Genomic DNA, 7543 nt, shown 5'->3' on the forward strand with positions numbered 1-7543 from the left:
CCACCACCACCACCCGCGCCAGAGATGCAGGGCCGCCTCTTGCTCTCATCACCGCAGGCGGGGAGGGTGGTCCCCAGGACCCTGGCAGCAAAGCAGCCCTTGACGGCTGTTCACAGGCAGCCCAGGATGCCAAGACGGCAGAAAGGAGTTTAGAAACGCCCCCAGTGAAGCGGCTGAATTCCCCAGGTGGGACCTACTCAGAGGCAGAAACACGTCCACCCCCCGCCCCCGCCCATCCCCTCACCCTCGGTGGGCGATCACTCCCAACACCAGCTGCATCGTGGCTCCTTGTCCGTGTCTCTGTGCCGAATTTCACTCCTTAAAAGACAATCAGAAGAACTCGCTTTCGTGATTCAAGTCTCGCTGATTCATACGCCCCTTTTCCTCCCTGGCCCGCGTGCCCTGGATCTCACACCTGTGTCTGAAACGTCTGATAAAAGCCCCTCCCGCCTCCCTCCCTCTGTCTGCCATCCACCGCTTCTTCCCGAGCCCTTCCTCCTCCCCCTTCCATGGTAAGAAACCACAGAGGGGTCCTCTCTGGTACTGTCGAGTGATGTCCAAGGACACTCCCTGTGACCGCGTGTACAGAGCCCGGTGCAGTTTAACAAGCTCTTAATGAGCACCTACTGTATGCCAACCTCAGGGCCAGGGCTGGAGGTTACAGACGCCACAGTTAATGGACGGATGCTCCTCAGATGCACAGAACAGAAGAGAGATGCAGGGAGGACTCATGCATTTCCCGGGGCTGCTGTCCCAAAGGACCACAAAGTTGGAAGCCTAAAGTGGCAGACATGTATTATTCTCTTACAGTCTGGAGGACAGAAGCCTGAAATCAAGGCGTCAGCAGGGCTGGCTCCTTCTGAGACTCCCAGGGAGAACGTGCCCAGGCCTGTCCCCCAGCTCTCGGTGCTGCCGGGGCCTGGGCGTCCCTTGGCTTGTGGACGCATCACCCAATCTCCGCCTCCATCCTCACGTGCCCATCTTCTGTGTCTCTGTACCCTCTTCTGTCTCTTATAAAGACATGTGTCATTGGGTTTAAGGTCCACTCTAATCCAGGATGATCTTATTACGAGATCCTTCCCTGAATGACATCTGCAAAGACCTTGGCTCCAAATAAGGTCACCCTCTGAGGTTCCAGATGGCCGTGTCTTTGGCAGGAGCCACAACTGAACCCACTTCAGCTGTGAAATAAATGAGGTGTGTACTGAGCACAGAAGAAATGGGAAAGAGGGCGGCTGCCCGTGTCCTGGGGGTGGGAGGACCCTGGGGGAGAGCCTTGCCAAGCTGAAATAGACTCCCTGCCACCTTCTCTTTGCGGTCAGCATTCAGTACCATCCTGGTCTGGAGCTGGACTGCCCAGAGATTTTCTCTGGCCCTCATTTCTTCCAGAATGAGGATGTTTCTAGTACACACAGCTCTACTGTCCCTGATGGCAAATTCTCAGCTTCCTAATGAGCTATTGGCTTAGAAGAGAAGCAAAGTCATACCAACCCTGTATCCCCACATCCCAGGGATGGGCTCAAGAAGGCATATAAATGGGCTTGAGAGGGCAGTGGGTTTCCAGTTCCTGACATGTGATCAGGAAACCTTGGAAACCTCAGGGAGCTTAATTTTCTTGAGAACCTTTTAATGGGGCCTCAGGATGGAGCTGTGCCGTCCAAGGTTGCATTGCCAGGGCGGCACCTTGAGCCCTAGAGGGACGTGTGGAGAAACGCTGGTCATTGAAAGTGAAGCCGAATCTGGCCTCTCTCCCCCGACACTGAATTAACTCTCGGAGAAAAGAGTTTTGGATTAAGTAGAAAAGAATAGCTTTATTGCTCTGCCAGGCAAAGGAGGCCACAGAGGGTTCATGCCCTCAAGACTGAGTGTCCCACCCTGGAGGGGGTAGTAGTGAGGAGTTTTAGAGCAATGGTTCAAGGAGCAGGGCGTGGTCAGCTCGTGGACGTTCTTCTGATTGGTTGGTGGTGAGGTCATCGGGAGTCAGCATCAACCTTCTGGTTCCAACAGGTCTGGAGTCTACGTGCTGGTGGGCAGCATGCAGTTAAGTTCTTCCACCTGGCGGGGGGCGGGGAGGTTATCTGCAAAACAGCTCAAAGATAGTGTTGTGTGTATCCCAAGGGGGAGCCAGGACCCTGCCCCCAGGCTGCACTGTCGTTTCTTGGTTTCTCCTCCCTTGTCTCCACCGGGCCTCCCTTCCCTAATTAACATCTGTTTGAACCTGCCCTTTGGAGCTCAGGGAAGGTTATGGAGGCTGAATGAAGCCTATTTCCTGTAGTTAAAGAAATGGGGGACACAGGAAGGCTTTTGTGCCCAGGAGCCCCACAGGGCCCTGCTCAGTTTCAAAAGTGCTGTGTAAATGCCAAGAAGAGATTGAAACATGCTCCTCAAAAGGCAGGAGCTCAGAACGGGGGTTCCACACTGGAGGGTGTGAGTCCCAGGGCCTTCCCCTAGGGCCAGCACTGAGGCCAGCAGCCGGCCTCTGGGGAAGGAGGAAGGCCGTCCCCCGGGGGTGGAGCACAGGGACACTTGGTGCGCTTGTCGGGCATCCCCCGGCCACATGCTCTGACTCTCGCACATGGCCGTGCCTGCTCTCCTGCGGGTACCGCATTCCCCTCCCCCAGCTCAGAGAGCACTTCCGGCGGCCCTTCTCTGCCTCTTCTGTATATACCCAGCTGGTTGCTGGGATTTTCCCTGTTGATTTACATCCCGGAGGTGGGGCCTGTCTGTCTCCCTCTAAAGGGTCCTGGCACAGCAGACACTCAGCAGATATTTGCAGAGTGAAGGAACACAGTTCCAGGGTCCCTGTCTTGACACCAGTGAACCGCTTTGGATAAGACAAACTTGAATTTTTTAGGGGCGCGTGTAGAGGGTTGGGCAGGGTCTTGAATGTTCCCTCCTGTGGTCCAAGAGGAAGGGGCACCAACCTGAGGGTGGGCCCCAGCTCCCTGGGCTCTCAGCAAAGAGGGTGACCTTCTCTCTGATGCTCCCAGGACTGCCCCTGGCTGGCTGCCCTGGTGATCCCCTGCAGTCCTGAGAGGCCAGCGGGGAAGGAGGCACCCACAGGTGGCCCGGCCAGGTCTTTGGAGTCCTGAGGAGGGGTGGAGGTGAGCTGTGTCCTCCTGGCTCTCGCAAGGTGAAGCCAGCAGCCCCAGCTGATCAGGTGTCCTTAGCGTGAGCCCTGAACAAAGCGACACTCCTGTGCTCCAAGAGGCACCCTGGGGACCCGCAGGGCCAGGGAAGTCTGAAGGCAGATCTGGGCATCTGGCCACCCTTCCTCTAAGGTGAGGCAAGCAAGGTCTCTGTTGCCCAAACTCTCCACTTAGAGCGTCCATCCCTCAGCTTGGGCTGAAAGTGGGATGTATTTTAACACAGGAGCCACCGTTCTGCTTACAGAACACAGACCCCTCTCTGTGCCCCAAGCCCTGAGCATTTTCTTTTGCATTTCATCTGATCCAGTCATGGGAGGCGGTCGTGGCTGTCCTTGATTTGAAAGAGGAGCAGATCAGAGTTTAGAGAAGTGAAGTCAAGTAGCTTTTGTCCAAGGTACCCCCAGCCCTGCGCCCCCCCACCCAGAGCTGGCTCCTCCCCTCCCTCTACCTCTGTCTTCCACATCCGCCTCCTACTCTCTGAAACCCTCGGCAGGCGACCTTGTCAGTCTTTCTGGCCAGGGCACGGGGGCCTGGGTGGGCCTCGTGTTCCCAGCAAGCTCCCCGAGACGGCTGCTGCTCTGGGCGGCAGGGGTGCCCACAACGCCACCCCGGGTTCACGGCTGAGCCGAGAGTCTGCCTGGGCTGTGGATTTGGGCCCAGGGCTGCCCACAGCAAAGAGGCCACGTGACCCAGGGGCACCAGGGATGCTGGAGTGGGTCACCCTGCAGGAGCCCCAGGAGGCGATGTCACCACCCCCACCTGCCCCAGCCAGGAACTGGGATGCAGACCACCCGGTCCCCATCAGGATGCAGAGGGTCCCCCGAGTCCACGTGATCAAGGACGGTGTGGAGGAAAGAGCAGAGTCCTTGCAGGGTTGTTCTGCGTGGCAGCTCTGCGGGCAGGCGGGGAAGGGAGCCCCGTGCTCCCCTGGGACCACCCAGGTTCAGGCACCCCGACACACCCCCACCCTCGGCCTCTGCTTTCTCTCTCTAATGGCCCCTGTCACAACGCACAGCCCTCGTGCATCATCACCGTCTTGTTCACATCTCTCCTCCACTGCAGAGTCATGCTTAGGAGGCCCAGACAGTGTGTGTCTCGCCCATCACTGTAGTGCCGAGCACATCACCCAGGACATAAGGTTTAATTAACATTTATTAAATACATGACTGACGAAGCTAAGAATTACAAAAACCTTCATATTCCACATGTGTGTAAATGAATGAAGAACAAAAATGACAAAAAACTAATGACTCTACGCAAGAGAAAAAGCTAGAAGCCAGGAGAGAAACCAGAGGAGGAGTGCTGGTGAGTGTGACCACGGGGGCCGTGCGTGCCTGGCAGGGCCTGACTTCTGAGGCTCGGGGCCGGTGGGGTGCTCCTCATCCATCAGCTTCGCGTGGTCCAGCTTTGAAACAATCTTTTTTTTTTTTTGAATGATCTACGCCATTATTAAAACATAACTAAATTATAAACTTGCACTCAAGAAGCAAATGTATCTTTTCATACATAAAATTTAGAGAGTCAATTAACAGTTATTTAATCATCCAAAATAGCCATGAAATGTAGGCGAGTGTCTGCACATCCCTAAACCATGCCGTTCACCCTCCTCTGCTTGACGGGCTTCCGAGTCCGCAGCACGGGGCCTGCCTCAACTACCCTCTCAGAGTGCTCATTTATACGTGTGATAGCCGCTATTTAGTACTTTCTGTCGAGAGTTTATGTATTTCCATTTTGGCTGCTCTAAAACTTTTTAATTTTTTTTTTATTTTTTAATTAAGGCTTGTTTATAGGATGTTCCAGATCAGAGAAATATGTTTTCTGTAGCTGACTTTGCTTCAGGGATCACTAGGGGAAGAAGACGAAACCTTCTTTTCAGACATCATTCATTAATCCAGAGAGTGTTTGCAGAGGACAGTTTGTGTTCAAACAGTGGAGTCTGAGGGAGGGAGGGAGGGAGGGAGAGAGGGAAGGTCACGTACAGGCGGGAAGGATGGGCTGGGGTCTGGAAGGTGGCAGGTTCAGGGTGGGGTCCCAGTGTGGCTCATGGGAGCTGACAGCACCTTTTCCTCAGTGCTTACATGGACCAGACATTATCTAAGCCCTTTATGGGCATTTTCTCATGTAAGCCTCATCATAGCCCCTTCAGTCAGTTTCTGTGTTTTAGCCTCATTGTGAAAATGAGAAAATCAAGGCACAGAGGTGCTCAGACTTGCTGGTGGGTGTCACATAGCTGGGGAGTGGTGGGGTCTGGATTAGAACCCGGGTAGGTTGTTGGACAGTGATGGCTCATTTTATGTGCCAAGCTGACTGGCCACGGGGTGCACAGATGTTGGATTAACTCCAGATGAGATTAGCATTTGAATCCTAGACTGAGTAAAGCAGATTATCCTCTCCATTGGGGGAAGGGGGGCTCATCCAATCTGTCTGTGGCCTGAATACAACAAAAAGCATATGAAATGTTTACTATCAATAGACAAATTAAAATCAAATCCAGTGACCACCGCCCTCCTGGTTCAAGCTCATACTGGGTGACTGACTTACACCCCACGTCCTCTGTAAGAAGAGGTAGTGAGTCGTCCTCTATTTCCACAGCCCTCCCCAGGGAGTCTCTCTCTTAAGTAGTCTATACATTTATTTATCCAAAGAAACCAAGTAGAGTTTTCTGTGCCTCATTTTTAGTTCACAAGCTGTCTTCTGCTGTATTTGGGGTCAAACAACACATTTTCTTTCTCGGTGTCATGAGAAAATAAGATAATTTTTTATGTCCCAACTGTTCTCCATTACATCCTAAGATATAGACATCTCAGTGGAGCGCTACGTGTGCAGCTGGCGATAGGGCACCCAAACTGTGAGCTTATCTTCACTTTTGGATGATGTGTTGATCTCGGAAAGGCATGGCAGGAAGGGCCCAAGGTGACTGTCATCTTCCCCTGTGCCTGAAATGAACCGGTGGATATTCCCATCAGAGAGACCCAGGTCAGCTGTATCATACACAATAAAACATTAACTTTTCATCTATGTAGGTAACTTAGAAACTCTAGGTCATTTGTACAGACACGTGCATTTTATGTTTTTTCAAAACAATACACATCTGATTCTCTGACAAAGCATGACATTCTCCCAATCCAAAACCTCCCTTCAGGAGTTTAGCTCTCCACAAGTGGAAGTCTGTATGTGCAGTATTCTCCCCATGCTTGGGAAAGGTTTGTGTATTTGCTGTGGAGGGGGTGCTGTTCTTACGTGATATTTCTATGAACATCAAATTTCCCAAACTTTTGCAATTCATATACCAGACAAGGGCTAATTTCCGACAGTCCCTAAAAATAAATAAGAAAACCTACTCACAATAGAAAAATGGGCCCCAAAAAGGTATGTATAGTTCCCAGAAAAGGAAATTGAAATGGATCTTATACGAATTAAAAGATGTTTGAACTTATTTACAGAACAGAAATATACCCACAGACATAGAAAACAAACTTATGGTTACCAATGGGCTTATCAGGGGTCGGGAGGGAGCTGAGATAAATTTAGAGTTTGGGGTTAACATATACACACTACTATATATAAAATAGGCAAACAACAAGGACCTACTATATAGCACAAAGAACTATATTCATTATCTTATAATAACCTATAGTAGAAAATAATCTGAAATAGAAAATATATATGATATATATATATATATATATATCTGAATCACTTTGCTGTATACTTGAAACTAACACAAATTGTAAATTAATTTCCTTCAAGAAAAAAATTAAAAATAAAAACAGATGCTCAGCCTTATCATAATAAGAGAAATGAAAATTTAAATGATAAAGCAATACCACTTTCATGTATAGATTGGTAAAGATCAATAAGTCTGAAGTTATATCTGGAGAAATCCTTTCCTTAAAGAAAAGATTTATTTATTTATTTAGGCTGTGCCAGGTCTTGCACAATCTTCACTGCGGCATGTGGGATTTTTTTTAGTTGCAACATGCGGACTTCTCAGTTGCAACATGCAAACTCTGAGTTGCGGCACGCATGCGGGATCAAGTTCCCTGAACAGGGATCGAACCTGTGCCCCCTGCATTGGGACTGCAGAGTCTTACCCACTGGACCACCAGGGAAGTCCCTGATGATATATCTGAATTGGCAAAGATACAGAAAAGCAGGTACTGATAAAAAAAGAGAGAGAAGAACAAAAAGATAGATCAATAGAGAATTTGCTCTCCCTGACTGACTGGTTTTGAGCCAGGACATTGAACTAGAACTTAAACCATTGTCCATCCTGGGTCTCCAGCTGGCAGACAGCAGATGTGGGATGTCTCAGCTTCTAGAATCATGGGGGCCAATTCCTTGGAATTTCTCTGATTGGTTCTGATGCTGTTAATACATCTCTAGAGTCTACA

General features: G+C 50.4%; 1 non-coding gene across 1 annotated transcript; it reads right to left on the reverse strand.

The window, feature by feature from the left end:
- Positions 1–7188: 7188 nt before the first annotated feature.
- On the reverse strand, positions 7189–7261 carry TRNAG-CCC (transfer RNA glycine (anticodon CCC)). Its single transcript has one exon. It is a non-coding gene; the product is annotated as a tRNA-Gly (tRNA).
- Positions 7262–7543: the final 282 nt, after the last annotated feature.

The sequence above is a fragment of the Lipotes vexillifer genome, unplaced genomic scaffold, assembly GCF_000442215.2.
Source record: "Lipotes vexillifer unplaced genomic scaffold, Lipotes_vexillifer_v1.1 scaffold382, whole genome shotgun sequence".
NCBI lineage: Eukaryota > Metazoa > Chordata > Mammalia > Artiodactyla > Lipotidae > Lipotes > Lipotes vexillifer.